Source organism: Patiria miniata, unplaced genomic scaffold, assembly GCF_015706575.1.
Source record: "Patiria miniata isolate m_02_andy unplaced genomic scaffold, ASM1570657v1 HiC_scaffold_13, whole genome shotgun sequence".
Taxonomy (NCBI): Eukaryota; Metazoa; Echinodermata; class Asteroidea; order Valvatida; family Asterinidae; genus Patiria; species Patiria miniata.
The window spans coordinates 18,871,931-18,891,055 of NW_024037051.1; the positions used below are offsets into that span (position 1 = coordinate 18,871,931).

Sequence of the window (19,125 nt, forward strand, 5' to 3'; positions counted from 1 at the left end):
GAAATAGAAGCCCAATCTTAATGAGATCACCTCGTTTTGTATGAAATCACACAAAATATTTACTGACATTCCAAATCCATTATCTTCTTTCTATATTTCTTTTCCCGTCTTAATTGATTGAAATCATACCTCACGAATTTTCCTTTCACATCCGATGCAAAAACAAAAATCATATTTTCTACAGTCCAGCCATGAACTACTCTTTCGTTATAGCTAAAGAGCAGAATTTTATTATTCCCAGGCAAAAACGAAAGAGCCATTAACCATTTATTTTTAGATAGTATCTAAGCATATGTTGCATAAACTCCAGGGACGTCAGAGGCTCCGTCAAAAGCCATATTGAAGTCTCCCGATACTGATTCTATTTTCGAGTAGGCATGTGCAGCGCCTGAATTGCGCTTCAACACGTTAGACCATGTCTGCCACGTGTAAACCTCCATTGCAATGTAGAGGCAGCAACAAGGTTCAAATAAAGTTAGAAATTACCAAATACTTGTTTTCGCTTAACCGGTCACCACCTGCTCACCATTTGAGAATTGTTCGAGTTTTCTCTCTTTGTTTTCTGATCCGGACAGTATTAAATTCACCGCCAATCTTCTTCATATACTGAGGTGTATATGCATATTACAATGATGTCTGCGATGACATCATCAGTATCAAATTACAAGCGATTGTAGTTAAAGAGTGACCACGTTCTTTTACTATTATGTAGGCCTACTTACATTTGCTAAGAGCATATAAACTGCGACGTTTGTGATTCTTACACGGTTGACCAACCCTCGGACGGAACCTCTTCGCTCTTTAGATATCAGCAAGATTTGGTGCCAGTTCTTCTTTCTGCGATCTTTGTCGTTTCCGTTCTAGATAATAATTATCCGCAACTGTTCTTTCAATAGGAAAACACATGAACTGAAACTCGGTGTGAACATGAACCCTGACTCCAAAATGAACATCCTACAAGTGCGACCTTTACTTTCGGGGTTTCTGGAACTGCTATGATAAATGAATTGAACTGGGGAAGGGCAGAATGTTGCTATTATAAAAAAAAATTGCTGCTTTTACACAAACGAAATCATGATGACGACATCATTCGAAAGGACGCCCCTAGCGACAAGCAAATGAAACGTGCTTTTTGAATTTGAAAAGCCGCATTTCCCAAAATTTCGCTCAGATTTCCCTTAAACATTCTTTGCACATACACACAAAACATTGGAATGTTCCCTATGAAGAGTTCCTCAGAACGGAAGTAACTTTTTTGGAATTCGAAAATGATCATCTTTTTCTCGTTCGCCTGATAGAGGATTCTTTTCTTTTTTATTCTTTTGTTCTCATTTCTGAAAGACCCTATTTTGGGCTCGCGACTTGAGGAAAAAAACCCGCATTTTGGTTTATTACCGCCTGATAGAGGATTCTTTTCTTTTCTATTCTTTTGATCTCATTTCTGAAAGACCCTATTTTGGGCTCGCGACTTGAGGAAAAAACCCCGCATTTTGGTTTATTACCGCCTACGAGCCCTGTCTGGAACCCCACTTACAAAAAAAAAAAAATTAAAGAAAAAAAACTGGACATAACATTCAGACAACCAAGTTCTTTGTTATTCGAAATCCATGGAAGATTGATATAATTATCCGAATTCGACTAGAAACACGGCGTGCAGCAATCAATGTAATCCCAGAAGAAGATGCGAGGGTGTTGTGTCTCATATCAGGCATCTATAGTTTACCTTTGTGTTATGAAACAGCCAAAACGTCAGTGAGCTGCATGCTGCTGATATGCAAGTTAATATATACAGACCTATATATTTTGCCAAAGACGGTTTCATGAGTAGCTCACGATATTCTCATTGCAATCAACGAAATAGACAAAACGCACTTGGCACCATTTAATTTAGTCATCTAAACTGGTGCAACTGCAATGCTTTTCACAATGCTATCACATCATCAATTGTGAAGATAAATGTCAAAATATAAACAAAATGTTGGTGTAATATTTTTTCCCCTTTCCCCCTTGTTCTACTGCCTTTGCTCATATGAAAATAAATGCCTGAACTGGGATATCTGAATGTCTATTTTGTTTTATTAATCAGATATCTCTAGAAAATAAGCAGAATATCTAGTTTTCTAATTATACAGGCTAACCAAGAACCATTCTTTCGTTAGTTAGGAACAGAATTTATTATGGCCATGCATTGACAAAAAAGCTATGCGTCATTTTTTTTTGCATTTCGGAACACAGTTGTTCAGATCCGGCTGTGTCTGTGATGGAGATTTTGTCGTCTATGGTTATTCCAATATTTCGATACTGAGGCTTGGACCTCAAGCAGAGCAGATATTTAGCTTATCCATGCCGCAAGGTACACAATGCAACATCATCAAACTGTTCGTGTCTAAAGGGATAGGTTCAGTCATCGTTACTTTAGATACAAGAATTATTCGAAATAAAATATTTTACTTCTGCCTTTCTGCCTCTGACATCATAATGCAAAAACAAAAACCATATTTTGTACAGTCTGGCCAAGAACCAAGAACCATTCTTTAGTTAGCTGAGAGCACAATTTTATAATGCCCCTGCAGAGACAAAAATTCGTAAAACATTTATTTTTAGACAAGCATATGTTTCATAAACTCCAAGGACGTTAGAGGCTCCGTCAATTTCCATATTGAAGTCTATCGATACCGATTTTATTTTTGAGTAGCTATTTGCAGCACAAGAATGCGCTTCCAAACGTTGGACCATGTCTGCCACGTATAAACCTCCATTGGTTTAGGCAGCAACAAAGTTCAAACAAAGTAAACAGCTACCTACGTGTCAACAAAATTTCATGAATTTGATCCTGAATAATTCTGTTGTTTACCAATGGATTTAAACCACAATTCCAGATTATGGCATTACAAATTATGAAGCGAGTTTCATCAGCTTTGTGCAAGAGGGTGAGATTTAAACGCCGTACTGAAAAAACATCCTCACTTTCAGAATGGCGATACAGCGCTGGAGGCGGTGGCGGATTCGGGAGAGCGCGTGCTGCGGTCGGAAGCTTCAGAAGGAATGCAGGGTCAACCCTAATGCCATTGCACATCTCCTCGATCGTGTGTTGCGCCAACGATCGAGGAGGTTTTCAATGACATCAGGAATGATCCTGCTTTCCTTCAAAAGCTTCCGGCCGCAGCTCGCGTCTTCCGCCACCGTAAGCGCTGTGTCGACATAGGAGGTGGCCAAGTCGAAAGTGGCAGATTCTGAAAATGAGTATATGTTTTCGTATAGCGTTTAAATCTCATCCTCTTGCACAGAGCTGATGAAATTCGCACAACTAAATTTGTCATACTTTTTTTTAATATTCCAAAATTTTGGTTTAATTTCATTGGTAAACAAAATAGTTATTTAGGATCAAAAGTAGGACATTTTTCTGCTGCGTGGCTGGTCACCACCTGCTCACCGTTTTAGAATTGTTCGAGTTTTAATTTCTTTTTTTCCTTTTCCTTAAAATAATTCTCTTCAAAATATTCACAGTTGCTTGAACTTGAAGCATCAACCCTGATAACAGACTTTACAGTAGTGTGCATATTAACAAAATACACGACGACATCAACAGTATCAAGTTACAAGTAATTTTAGTTAAAAAAAGACCATACCTTGATAAGATCAAGTTGCGTGAGCTTTCCTTGAAATTCCGGGTTGATATCAGAATGTTAAGCTATAGTAGGGCGTATTCAAAATGCAGACAGAACCCTTCAAATTAAAACAAACCCCATTTTCTCCGAAACGGGTCAAGGCTGAGATGTAGATAAAACCTGGCATAAACATAAACTCCTGACCGAAAGCGTCCACCATTTACTTCTATTATTTGCTTCACCTTTTTTTCATCCATTTTGACAGTTTATCGACACCTGTTGCAAGGTTTACATCCTTAAAACTGCCAGAAAAAAAGACCGAATTTAAAAATAGGACCTCACGCACCCCCCTTTCCCCCCGTTCTGTCATGTTGTACCGATGATATTTATTTCTTACATCGGATAATCGCCTGTGCGCATGCGTGTGTTAGTTCTATTGTATGGCTCCACGAGCGAACTTCCTTTTCTGGGGGGGGGGGGTGTTTGTTTTTCCCTTTTTTGCGTTTTTGATGTGCATGATGTGTTCAAACATGAGAAACGCCACTAGAGTTACATGGTCTTTAATTTAAACGTCTGTATAGATGTACGTGTTTCAGCATAGCTGTAGATGACTCTTCTCTGACACTTGAACCCAGCTACTATATACAAAGACGTGTTCTCGGCGTTGTTGTGGCGCATTCGTTCAGTAGACATCAAGTTGAAAGCATCCAGTGCATTTCGCCTCCTGACTTTGCTTTGGTTTCAAGTTTCGTTTCAACCTAAAATGTAAGCTTTGGATAAACGTAGCCAGATTTGATATGTCAGTTGCTTTGAAAGTAAAAAAAACCGTCCTGGTAATTGAATGTTTTCATTGTTAACGATAATTTGTCACAAATATACACATTGATATGACAATGCGACAATTTCATGAGAGTACAAATCGCGCAACAGCCGAATTAATCTGCGTGTGTGTGTGTGTGTGGGGGGGGGGGGGGGGGCGGGGTTACAACCATATCATTGCAAGTATCTTACTGTCATTCATTTTCTCCCTCACTTTCTAGATTAGCCAGAATGAAGGTTTACATGTGCCTGCTTCTCCTGATGGTCGTTGGATGTGCCTTGTGTTTTGCAGAGAGTAAGTACCGTATATTTGTTTCATGTTCCAGAATATCCCGATATATTTGTTCAATGTTCCATTATCCCTACCGTTCCGACATAGAAGTATTCTTATAAGTTTTTACCACATTCGCACAGCCCTTTGGGCATGTCGTACATATGTCATGCTTGGAGTAAATATAGTTTGATTCGAGTTTTGATAATTATGATAGTCTATACGCACATTAAAATGAACGTTTAAGTTTCCATAATAGAGGAGAAAACACGTTTGACTGATTCTCCCCCTAAACGTACGAAACTTGCATGTTCCAAGCCTTATTTATTAGTGTTAAAAAAATGTTCGGTGTCTCTACAAATGTTCAACGCTATGAAACTTCAACTCTTAATTTCTTTTTATTCAATATCTGTGCAGATGCAATTTATGAATTCAGCACCAATAACATTGTTAATGTCTTGCAGAATTTCTTGCCGAGAAGTCGATGCAAGACCTGGAATCTCGCGGAATAGTGAAGAAGGGGAAGTGTAAGTTCTGTGGTCTTTCATAATAAGTTTGTAATAATAACTTGACAAAGGTTGGCACTTAACGACATGAATCAAAACTTAGGCACAATATTATTGCTCACATGCGTTTGGGTTGCAATTGCATGCTGTCCCGGAGAATGCCGTTGTTTTTGTTGGAAATGTCAACGAAGTTTTGTTCATGTTCATGCAGAACATTTTTTCATCAAGAACATTTTGCGTTTGTTCTACCACGGACCCTACACACAAGGATTAACGACTCTGCCAAACGCCTGGTTAGACGCGTGATAACGGCCCATACAGGTGGAAAATACCATGAATACTTGTCAACAAAGACCCCTGCGCGCGGCGGCTCTCAGATTTGCAGGGCTCTGCGCCCGATTTGGTGTCGTAGTCTGTCAAGCCAGCTAATCATATTTTTGAATATTCATGATTCTGCGTTTTTTGTCTTTATTATTGAATTCTGATAAGTGATAACGTAACCATGTTAACGCCGAGCAACAATATCTTTAGCTTTAAAATGAACTATGAAATGTCGCTTTTATTTCATCGGGTCGGGACCACATCCTTAAATAATTTTTTAAATGAAAGCCTCTTTAAAAAACGGAATTCGGGTAAACGGTGTTCTCCTCGAAATTTGACGGGGTTTTTTTTCCGGGTAAATACTTCATCTATGGCGACAAAAACTGCACAATACCATCTGTTATATCCTGAAGCATTTATTTTTAACAATTTTGCAACAAATATATCTTAAGGAGTAGTTTTGCTTACAGTTTCATGAATATTTCCGTTTTAGATGTCATGCAAAATAACCGACAAAATGGCACACCTTTGCAATTTGCGATTACAAGCCAAAGGGTATTAATGCCTATTATCATGCGTCTAACCAATTAAGGCAAGTCCGCTCAGTGCATTTTGTACTAGAGCTCAGAATAGTCGTTTATCCTTGTGTGTAGGATCCGTGGTTCTACTTCGTTTATAGGCAATCAATTGTTACCGTCAAATGGTTCATTTATAAATATCAACATTGATTATTCACACACTGAGTGTACAATTCTCCTTTCAATGAGCGTTGTTCTTGGCGTTTGCTGCTTGTTAGATCAGTTTTATTCTGTTTGCCTTAATTTAAAAAAAAATAAACAATCGTTTGCATTGTTTTGAATCGGAAGACAGTAAAACAAAAAATCTGAAAATCAAAAAGTGAATCTAATGAAACTTCAATGGAAATGAAAACAAGATGTTTTGTTGTTAATTTGCGTTGTTAATCTTTGAACGGGCCCGTTTATTATTGGCTTTTCCGCTTGAAAAGCGTTTTCTCCCCAATGCAATAGACTTTGTACATATTTAATTCAGCCTAGTTTTGGTTAATTTCTGTTCACTCCGAACATGTTGAAATCTGAAAGCAAATAGCTAAATTAGACTAAATGTATTAATTTTCAAATAAAACTGGTTGAATAAGACGGGTTTTAAATTGAACGACCTTTTTTTTTTGGGGGGGGGGTTAAAATTTGCCGAAATCCGATATTCCATAGTTATATCTTTCCAAGATCATAATTCTGAGAAATAGCGATATCTGAAATTTGGAACTAGTCCCTACGGAACTCCAGAGGTGCCATCCTAGATGTTGAGATCCTGTCATAATTTATCACGGGATGACAACATCGTACACGTAAAATTTTAAGAGGGATGCCAACATCCTCGGATAGATCTATCACGGGTAGCACAATCCTGAAAGTAGAATCCCGACATCGTTTGACAATAATATCACGGGATGACGACATCCTGAAAGTAGGGTGTCGACATCCCCAGATACCTTCCAATGCTTTTTAGTGGAGTTATGGGAAAGCAATCCTTCTTTCAGGATGTCGTCATCTCGTGATAAATGTTCTCAGGTTCTCGACATCCTATTCTTTTGGGATGTCTTCATCCCTAGATACATTATCTGAGGATGTCGACATCCTATTTTTACGATGTCGTCATCTCGTGATAAAACATCTCAGGACGTTGACAAAAAAATACGCGTAGGATGTCGTCATCCCGTGAAAGGTTATCACATCATCTCAATATCTTGAATGGCACCTCCAGAGCCATGTAAGTCCCTTTTCTTTGTGGTATAAAAAGAAATAGTTGCAGGCTTTTACTTTATGGTAATTTATCCTGGATGCCTGTAAACATTAAACATGGACAGTCTCTTTAAAGCCTCCTTCAACAGATCATCCACACAAATATTTCTCTACTAGTCATTCACTTTCATGTTGGTTTCTGTTTCAGCTTGCACAACTCAGGCCGAATGTGGTTTTCCACAGTATTATTGTGCTAAACGTGTCCGTTTCTCTCCGGGCGTTTGCAGAGAGCTCATTGGTAAAAGACGCTAGGAATTCTGAAAATCAACATGAATGAATTAAACCATGGTAAGCCCATCGTTATCAATTGATGAACTTTTCCCATCTTTTCTCTAAAGTAGGTCTAGCGTTGCAAAACCTCTCTCTTTACGAAATGCTAGTGTCTAAACGTTTGGTCCTCGTAAGTCCATCATCAGTCCTTGAAGAAATCATGGTGTTTTTTCCTTTTATTATCTCCATGCAGATCGTCAGTGGTTAACCGACAGCACGGCTTTATTCTGTTTCAATAAAAAAGATTTGACATTAATTCATTTTTCTTCTTTCCTGGTAAGATTGTCTAATTTTTGTTAACAATACTGGGTCCGTGTTCCAGCCAGTTTTTTTCCATTGATTCCGTGACAGTGCTGTTCACGTCTGAAGTCTGCTCAATGTGAATTTAAAGAGTGATACTGAAATCAAAATGAAATAAAAAATATCTAATATTCGATCCGACAATACAGACATAATTTAACCGATCGGCACATTTGAATTGTTCACAGAACTTATAAAAATCTAAACTCTTCTCGTCATTTAAATGACACAAATTATGAGCTCGAGCACGGACTTAATAATTATCTCCATGTGATGTGTTTTAAAAAAAATCTATGTTTGTAATCTTAGTTTGTTCATGTCTGTAATGTTTTTGTTCTTTTTGGGTGCGTGGTTGTCATTATCTGTGATGATGGGTAAAATCCACTTTTAAAATATCCATAAATATTAATCCTGCATGTATCGTTGAAGCAGCGCTTGGATATGGGAACATTTTATGCATCCTGGGATATTGTGTGTGTGTGTAAAGGCTGATCACTCTGAATTTAAAAAGCACTTTTGAAATCAAAATGAAACAAAAATATATATAATCGATCCGTGAATACCGACATCAACGATCAACACATTTGATTTTTTTTTTTTTACAGAACGCATACAAATCTTAAAGATAAATTCTTCTCGTCATGTAAATGGCACGAAAAGTGAGCTCGAATACGGACTTAATTATTATTTCCACTGTTTGGTGTCTGAAAACAATATACGTTTGTTCCTGTCTGTAATAATTTTGTTCATGGGCTTTTGGGGTATCGGTCTTGCGTGGTTATCATTATCCGTGATGATGGGTAAAATCCACTCTTAAAATATCCATTAATATTCTTCCTGCTTGTATCGTGTAAGCAGGACTGGGATATGGAAACGTTTACATCCGAGGATTTATTTTTTGGAAAGGGCGGAACACAAGCCCAGACAAAACATGAGAAGGTTACTTTCTAATTTGCATATTTCTTCGTCGTGATTTCAAATCAAAAAGACATTGAGGGTTAGCCACAAATGTTTCAGCATTTAGGTTAGATTGGAATACTTGTTTTTGTAATGTTTTTGATCTTTTTGGTATTTTGGGTATTTCATTGGTGCATGGTTATCATTATCCGTGATAATGGGTAAAATCCACTTTTATTTTACGCCCCAACTCTCACAACTCTAGATGGGGCCATTACCGTAAAGTTCAAGGGTGCACAAAGGCTATACTGGTTCTATAATACAGGAAGATGTTCACACGCGGTCTTATTTTTATCGTTGTTGACTAATATAAAGTTATACTTTTCCTTTAAAAATGATTGTTGCATTTTCTATTAAAACCTGCCATTTTGTTGTGTAAAATACTCAGCCATAAATTATGTACATCTTTGTTACAAAACGCAGATAGGCTGTCCTTGATGGAATTTATTCTCATAACAGGTGTTTGTTCACTGTAAAAGAAGATCCAATTCTTCAAACAGGACTTTGAAATCATTCGTTATTAATTGAACGTAGGCTATCTCTAATCCTTTTTCATCCTTCGATGCTTTCTCTTTCGTAAACGTACAGTGAATGATACAGCTTCTTGGCAAAATAAATTGACTCTTGAACGCAAAATAATTTATCAGTGTCCATGAATGAATTCTCTAGACGTCTGTCTGTCATAGTCATCCATGTTATTTGATTGTGTTTTCAAACCCCTGCCTCGTTTCTTCCATACTTGAAAACAAATAGAAACAAAATTGGTCATGAACAAGTAAAAGGGACGCCCTCTTTGTACACAATCCGTGTGTGGAGGCCTGTGTGCATTATTTGTCATTGTATCATGACTCCCACCTAGTAAAGAAGTGCGTCTGATTTTGAGGATGTGCAAGCCTTTGCTGTCATTATACCGGTTCAAAGCCTGGATATAATAGTATGGTGTTCCCTTGGGTTGGGAAAGCAATGGGAAGCTCAACCAATAGCAGGCCATGCTTTGAGAGAATGAGAACACGTTTCCTACAGAAACAAATATATATCACGTTTATCATAACAAATTCACGTGAAGCAACGTCCCAGTCCATTTTCTGATTGATGGTAATCGTACCTCAGTTTTTCCTCTCATATTTTAATGCAGAAAAGTAATGCTCCGAACAGTGTAGCCATCATTCTTTCCTTAGCTCAGTGCAGCATTTTATTTTCCCCATGTTAAGACAGAAAAGCAATCAAACATTTATTTTTCGATTTATAAACACATGTTGATGTCTCTTCTGATGTCCATCGATTCTCATGATAACGTTTTTGAGTCTGAGCTATATAGTGGCATAGCAAGCGATAGGGGGAGGGTAAGTGGGTATCCCACGCCCCCAATATTTTGTAACGGGTGCCTCTTTTTCACGAGTGCCGGGTTTTCTTTCACGAGCGCCTTTTTTTTCAGTGAGTGCCTATAATTTTTCGAAAGACGGCAATTGTTCCATCACGAAAAGCGCCACCTATTGTCCAATTGCGCCCATGATCGTCCGCTTTGAACAGCGCCCGCGAAAGGAGATGGCGTCCAAACAATATTTGCGTACTAGTGCTGTGTGTATTATGTTAGAATGTTTAGCATATGTTGCATAGACTGTATGGACGTTAGAGGCTCCGTCAAACTCCATACTGAAGTCTATACATGTAACTACTGATTAATTGTTTTTGTGAGAAGCTATAGTGCAACACCAGAAATGCGCTTCAAAAAGTTAGACCATGTTAGTCACGTATAAAATTCCATCGGCGCTATGGCCGACGCAGCAACAAGTTCAAATACAGTAAACAGCTACCAAACACTTGTTTTCACGTGACTGGTCACCACCAGCTCACCGTTCTAGAATTGTTCGAATTTTAATTTCTTTCTTTCTTTCTTTCCTTTTCTGGACAATAATTCAATGCGAAGATTCTTCAAAAGTTGTCACAGCTGCTTGAACGTGAAACTTCAACCCTGATATACCGAGGTGTGCATATTACACTGATACACGGTGACATCATCAGTATCAAATTACCTTTTGTTTTAAATATATATATATTTCATTTTTTTTTTTTTTTTTTTTTTTTTACTTTTACTGCCTTGGCTCATATGAAAATAAATGCCGGAAGTGGGCCATGGGACATCTAACTTTGATTTGTTTTTATTAATCAGATATCTCTAGAAAATAGGCAGAATATCCGGTGAGGCGTTATAAAAAAAGCATACTGTTTCGACTTGGGGTACTCCTTTTCAGGGTGCTTTCAATTTTCCGAAATAGAAGCCCAATCATAATGGGATCACTTCGTTTCGTATGAAATCACACAAAATATTCTCTGACATTCCAAATCCATTATCTTCTTTCTATATTTCTTTTCCCGTCTTAATTGATTGAAATCATACCTCACCAATTTTCCTTTCACATCCGATGCAAGAACAAAAATCGTATTTTCTACAGTCCAGCCATGAACTACTCTTTCGTTATAGCTAAAGAGCAGAATTTTATTATTCCCAGGCAAAAAAAAAAGAGCCATCAAATCATTTATTTTTAGATAGTATCTAAGCATATGTTGCATAAACTCCAGGCACGTCAGAGGCTCCGTCAAAAGCCATATTGAAGTCTACCGATACTGATTCTATTTTCGAGTAGGCATGTGCAGCGCCTGAATTGCGCTTCAACACGTTAGACCATGTCTGCCACGTGTAAACCTCCATTGGTAGAGGCTGCAACAAGGTTCAAATAAAGTTAAAAGCTACCAAATACGTGTTTTCGCTTAACCGGTCACCACCTGCTCACCATTTTAGAATTGTTCGAGTTTTCTCTCTTTGTTTTCTTATCCGGACATTATTAAATTCACCGCCAATCTTCTTCATATACTGAGGTTTATATGCATATTACAATGATACCTGCGATGACATCATCAGTATCAAATTACAAGCGATTTTAGTTAAAGAATGACCACGTTGTTTTACTATTATGTAGGCCTACTTACATTTGCTAAGAGCATAAACTGCGCCGTTTGTGATTCTTACACGGTTGACCAACCGTCGGACGGAACCTCTTGGCTCCTTAGATATCAGCAAGATTTGGTGCCAGTTCTTCTTTCTGCGATCTTTGTCTGTCGTTTTCGTTCTAGATAATAATTATCCGCAACTGTTCTTTCAACAGGAAAACACATGAACTGAAACTCGGTGTGAACATGAAACTGATTCCAAAATGAACATACTACAAGTGCGACCTTTACTTTCGGGGTTTCTGGAACTGCTATGATAAATTAATTGAACTGGGGAAGGGGAGCGAGTTACTAATATAAAAGAAATTGGCCGCTTCTACACAACCGAAATCATGATGACGTCATCATTCGAAAGGACGCCCCTAGTGACAGGCAAAAGAAACGTGCTTTTTGAATTTGAAAAGCCGCTTTTCCCTAAATTTCGCTCTGATTGCCCAGAAACATTCCTTGCACATACACACAAAACATTGGAATGTTCTATGGGAAGAGTTCCTCAGAACGGAAGTAACTTTTTTTGGAATTCGAAAAAGATCATCTTTTTCTCGTTCGCCTGATAGAGGATTCTTTTCTTTTTTATTCTTTGGTTCTCATTTCTGAAAGACCCTATTTTGGGCTCGCGATTTGAGGAAAAAAAACCCCGCATTTTGTTTTATTACCGCCTACTAGCCCTGTCTGGAACCCCACTTACAAAAAAAAAAAATTAAAGAACAAAAACTGGACATAACATTCAGACAATCAGGTTCTGTGTTATTTGAAATCTATGCAAGATAATAAATTATCCGAATTCGACTAGAAACACGGCGTGCAGCAATCAATGTAATCCCAGAAGAAGATGCGAGGGTGTTGTGTCTCATATCAGGCATCTATAGTTTACCTTTTGTGTTATGCAACAGCCAAAACGTCAGTGAGCTGCATGCTGCTGATATGCAAGTTAATATATACAGGCCTATATATTTTGCCAAAGATGGTTTCATGAGGAGCTCACGATATTCTCATTACAATCAACGAAAAGACAATACGCACTTGGCACCATTTAATTTAGTCATCTAAACTGGTGCAACTGCAATGCTTTTCACAATGCTATCACATCATCAATTCGGAACATAAATGTCAAAATATAAACAAAATGTTGGTGTAATATTTTTTCCCTTTCCCCCCTTGTTCTACTGCCTTTGCTCATATGAAAATAAATGCCTGAACTGGGACATCTAAATGTTCATTTTGTTTTATTAATCAGATATCTCTAGAAAATAGGCAGAATATCTAGTTTTCTAATTATACAGGCTAACCATGAACCATTCTTTCGTTAAATAGGAACAGAATTTATTATGCCCATGCATAGACAAAAAAGCCATCAACCATTTATTTTTAGATATTATCTAAGCATATGTTGCATAAACTCCAGGGACGTCAGAGGCTCCGTCAAAAGCCATATTGAAGTATACCGATACTGATTCTATTTTCGAGTGGGCATGTGCAGCGCCTGAATTGCGCTTCAACACGCTAGACCATGCCTGACACGTGTAAACCTCCCTTGGTAGAGGCTGCAACAAGGTTCAAATAAAGTTAAAGGCTACCAAATACTTGTTTTCGCTTAACCGGTCACCACCTGCTCACCATTTGAGAATTGTTCGAGTTTTCTCTCTTTGTTTTCTTATCCGGACAGTATTAAATTCACCGCCAATCTTCTTCATATACTGAGGTGTATATGCATATTACAATGATGCCTGCGATGACATCATCAGTATCAAATTACAAGCGATTTTAGTTAAAGAATGACCACGTTCTTTTACTATTATGTAGGCCTACTTACATTTGCTAAGAGCAAATAAACTGCGCCGTTTGTGATTCTTACACGGTTGACAAACCCTCGGACGGAACCTCTTGCCTCTTAAGATATCAGCAAGATTTGGTGCCAGTTCTTCTTTCTGCTTTCTTTGTCTTGCTTTTTTTTTGGTAATAATAATCCTTAACTGTTCTTTCAATAGGAAAACACATGAACTGAAACTCGGTGTGAACATGAACCCTGACTCCAAAATGTGCATACTACAAGTGTGACCTTTACTTTTGGGGTTTGTGGAACTGCAATGATAAATGAATTGAACTTGGGAAGGGGAGCATGTTACTAGAAAAAAAAAAAATGGCCGCTTTTACACAAACGAAATCATGATGACGTCATTATTCGAAAGGACGCCCCTAGTGACAGGCAAAAGAAACGTGCTTTTTGAATTTGAAAAGCCGCTTTTCCCTAAATTTCGCTCTGATTGCCCAGAAACATTCTTTGCACATACACACAAAACATTGGAATGTTCTATGGGAAGAGTTCCTCAGAACGGAAGTAACTTTTTTTGGAATTCGAAAAAGATCATCTTTTTCTCGTTCGCCTGATAGAGGATTCTTTTCTTTTTTATTCTTTGGTTCTCATTTCTGAAAGACCCTATTTTGGGCTCGCGACTTGAGGAAAAAAAACCCCGCATTTTGTTTTATTACCGCCTACTAGCCCTGTCTGGAACCCCACTTACAAAAAAAAAAAAATTAAAGAACAAAAACTGGACATAACATTCATACAATCAGGTTCTGTGTTATTTGAAATCTATGCAAGATAATAAATTATCCGAATTCGACTAGAAACACGGCGTGCAGCAATCAATGTAATCCCAGAAGAAGATGCGAGGGTGTTGTGTCTCATATCAGGCATCTATAGTTTACCTTTTGTGTTATGCAACAGCCAAAACGTCAGTGAGCTGCATGCTGCTGATATGCAAGTTAATATATACAGACCTATATATTTTGCCAAAGATGGTTTCATGAGGAGCTCACGATATTCTCATTACAATCAACGAAAAGACAATACGCACTTGGCACCATTTAATTTAGTCATCTAAACTGGTGCAACTGCAATGCTTTTCACAATGCTATCACATCATCAATTCGGAACATAAATGTCAAAATATAAACAAAATGTTGGTGTAATATTTTTTTCCCTTTCCCCCCTTGTTCTACTGCCTTTGCTCATATGAAAATAAATGCCTGAACTGGGACATCTAAATGTTCATTTTGTTTTATTAATCAGATATCTCTAGAAAATAAGCAGAATATCTAGTTTTCTAATTATACAGGCTAACCATGAACCATTCTTTCGTTAAATAGGAACAGAATTTATTATGCCCATGCATAGACAAAAAAGCCATCAACCATTTATTTTTAGATATTATCTAAGCATATGTTGCATAAACTCCAGGGACGTCAGAGGCTCCGTCAAAAGCCATATTGAAGTATACCGATACTGATTCTATTTTCGAGTGGGCATGTGCAGCGCCTGAATTGCGCTTCAACACGCTAGACCATGCCTGACACGTGTAAACCTCCCTTGGTAGAGGCTGCAACAAGGTTCAAATAAAGTTAAAGGCTACCAAATACTTGTTTTCGCTTAACCGGTCACCACCTGCTCACCATTTTAGAATTGTTCGAGTGTTCTTACACGGTTGACCAACCCTCGGACGGAACCTCTTCGCTCTTTAGATATCAGCAAGATTTGGTGCCAGTTCTTCTTTCTGCGATCTATGTCTGTCGTTTTCGTTCTAGATAATAATTTTCCGCAACTGTTGAAAAACTCATGAACGGAAACTCGGTGTGAACATGAACACTGATTCCAAAATGAACATACTACAAGTGCGACCCTTACTTTCGGAGTTTCTGGAACTGCTATGATAAATGAATTGAACTTGGGAAGGGGAGCATGTTACTATAATAAAGAAAAGAAATGGCTGCTTTTACACAAACGAAATCATGATGACTTCATCTTTCGAAAGGACGCCCCTAGTGACAAGCAAAATAAACGTGCTTTTTAAATTTGAAAAGCCGCATTTCCCAAAATTTCGCTCAGATTGCCCAGAAACATTCTTTGCACATACACACAACACATTAGAATGTTCTAGATGAAGAGTTCCTCAGAACGAAAGTAACCTCTCTTTGGAATTCGAAAAAGATCATCTTTTTCTTGTTCGCCTGATAGAGGATTCTTTTCTTTTTTCATCATTAATTTTTGTACTTAATCATAATTAGCATTCAATACTATTAACCCAGTCCATTTTCTGATTACGTTCGCCATAATTGATTGCAATCGTACCTCATGTTGTCCTCTCGTATTTTAATTCTGAAAGTAATGTTGCAAACAGTGTAGCCATCATTCTGTCCTTAGCTCAGAGCAGAATTTCATTATTCCCATTCAAGACAATACAATATTTATTTTAGATAAACATAATTATGTTGCATGAATTCCAACGACTTCATTGATGTCTATGCTGATGTGAATCGACGCTGGTTCTGTTTTTTTTCTTCAATCTGAGCTATACACCGGTGCAGCCAGCGGGAAGGGGGTATTTAACACAACACCTCCCTTTTTACAACGAGAGCTCTTTATTACGAGCGCCCATTTGTTCATGAGTGCCCCCTTTTTTTAACGTCGGCAATTGTGCCGCCAAGAAAAGCGCAACCTGTATGCCCGATGGTTGCAGACCAGTAAATCGGTCCGAAATTGCCTACGCCGGCCAAATCACGATTTGGAAGTCCTCAAAATCTTCAGTATTTGGGCGTGCTATTGGCCAGGAACTTGAGGGTTTGTAAAAAATATCTTCCAGGTTACTGGGAAGTAGATATCTTGTGTCGATTCTTTAGGTTAACTGCATTAAAATGAATCAACGTAATAGTTCCTTGGAAACACTTTCAATCTTTCAAAAGAACGTTTTTTTGCGATGTATGGATTAATCATGTATTAAACTGCAAATGCTAATTTTAGTTTAATAAAATAAGTTAAAATAAAGAAAATAAGGACCTCTGAACCCAAAGGTAGACTGGTTGTTTTAGACAGAAGAGTTTCCCTTCAGAAATCGAGTAACGCAAGTTAATAAAATTTGTTATGTTCTCGACATAGGACGACAGACTTTTTGCAACGAGGGAAGACCTATTGGAAATGTGGAGGCGAATGTTTCACAAATCTTCGCTGAAAAGGTTTGCAATGAATTGGTCGTCGTGATTTATTTGCATTTATATTATTTACCAATTTATGAAAAGAAAAATCAAACACACAAACACACAAACAATCTAAGACACACAAACTCACGGTCTACTGCTGTTTACTCTATTCAAACTTTGTTGCTGCCTCGGCAAATGTAGGCTGATATCATTCTGGGAGACATGATCTAACTTTTGGAGAGCATTTTCGATGTTGCGCAAATGATTACTAAAAATTGAAAATGTATCGATAAGCTTCAAGGTTGCAGACTAGTATAAATAGACTGCCACAGACCTCAGTGATTATAGCGCACATTCCCAGAATTATTAAAAATACTCACAACTATCCAAGGGCTGGTGTTTGAGACATTCACGAAATTAAAGTTTATTTCATCATCGTTCATTTTCCGTTCAATTTTTGGAGGGTTAATCTACTTTTCAGAGAAAAGTGCATCCACAGATGATCACTCCTTCAAGTAACCTTGAAGCCAACAGCCATTTTGAGAATTGACACCTATTCTCCATTGCAAAATAGACCCATTTTAGGGCCTAATTTCACCCGAATTTCACAGAAATACGAGATCGCAGTCCTCTGCACGGCTTCCACCCTTCTTCTTCTTTTTTCTTCTTCTTTCCACAAATTCCCAAGTTCATGACCCTTACAATGATCTAATACTGGAGAATATGAAGGCTTGATTTAGATTTGGCTGGCGTAGGCAATTTCGGGCCTATTTACAAGCCTGCAGCCCTAACGGCTTTGGGTTTATGCAACATGCTCATCAAAACATGGCTTTCGTGTCTTTCCATTATAGGTAAAATAATGAGTTTATAGTGTCTTTTTATTATATAGCTATGCAGCACATGCAGGCAGGCGCGGCACAAGTGTGTATTTGCCTGCAATCGGGACCCCCTTTTTCCCTCTTTTGTTTGTACTCTTACTTTTTAGGAAGAGCTCCCATGTGTTTTGTACACGATCGCCAAATTGTGGGCCTTCGGGAATTGGGGACCCTATTATCCTCTATTGTTCAACATCCCCTAGTGAATGCAGAAACAAACTCATTGTGTCCCGTCCATGAGGCTCTCAAAAGTGTTAAAACCGCGCCCTCTTAGTTGGCGCACGGTGCCCATATAAAATTGATCTCTAGCAAACAACAATATCAATCATGACCGCTCAATCCTAAGTAACTACGGAGACCAGTGGCAATAATTCATTATTAAAAGTATCAGCTGTAAAATCTCGGGCAACTGCTGGTCATGGTTTGTATTGACCTCAGGTGTGAGTCGGGGGGGGGGGGGGATCATAAAGTGGAAAGTACATCCTCTACGGTCGGATAATCATTCCTATGATATTAATTTTGTGGCCCCGGACAGTTTGTACGGAGGACGAAAACTCCGGTCACACTGGTCAGCTCATGGGTCGTATTCAACTGCTTGCCCTCATGCTCAGAACCAGAGCCCGAGTTGGATCGGGCCCCGCTTTTACGGCAAGGCCTCGGCGGTCACTGCGGCGGTGGCAGTGGCACGATTCCCCTGACGATGATTTCGCTAGATATATAGCCCATATGGATATAGGAATCTCTTGAATCAGCTCATGTCCGTTTCCATGTCTGTGGTTTAACGTGGTGCTCTATTTTAAAAAAAAAAACAATAATACATTTCATAACCGGTTTGTAATATTTGTATCTTGTTTTAAGATTGAAGTAAAGTTGTACAATTGCAAACGCGTCGTCTAATATTGTTAGAGCTTCCAATTGCTTTCATAAAACAAGGAAACCCCATAATATTTTATCTAGGATTTAAACCGGTATAATGGCGGCAAAGGCTCGCACATCCTCAAAATCAGACGCACTTGATCTTTACTAGGTGGGGGTCATGATACAAGGACAATAATGCACACAGGCCTTTAAAGACGGATTGGGTATAAAGAGGGCGTCCTTTTTACCTTTTCATGACCATTTTGTTTGTACTTTTCAAGTATGCATGAAATGAGGCAAGTATTTGACAACACAATCAAATAACAAGGATGACTTGATGGCAGACAGGCGTTATGAATGAATTCATGAGCACTGATCAATTGTTTTTCATGCAAGAGTCAATTTATTTTGCCACTGAACTATATCATTAGCAGTACGTTTACGAAAGAGGAATCATCAAAGGTGGAACAGGGATCAGAAGTAATACGTCCAATTAATAACGAATGGTTTCAAAGTCGCAGTTTTGTTTCAAAGAAT

General features: G+C 38.2%; 1 long non-coding RNA gene across 1 annotated transcript; it reads left to right on the forward strand.

Moving 5' to 3' along the window:
• The first annotated feature begins 5,187 nt into the window (after positions 1 to 5,187).
• Positions 5,188 to 7,835, forward strand: LOC119719338. The gene is made up of 3 exons (XR_005269902.1): positions 5,188 to 5,225; positions 7,494 to 7,633; positions 7,809 to 7,835. It is a non-coding gene; the product is annotated as an uncharacterized LOC119719338 (long non-coding RNA).
• The last annotated feature ends 11,290 nt before the right edge of the window (positions 7,836 to 19,125 follow it).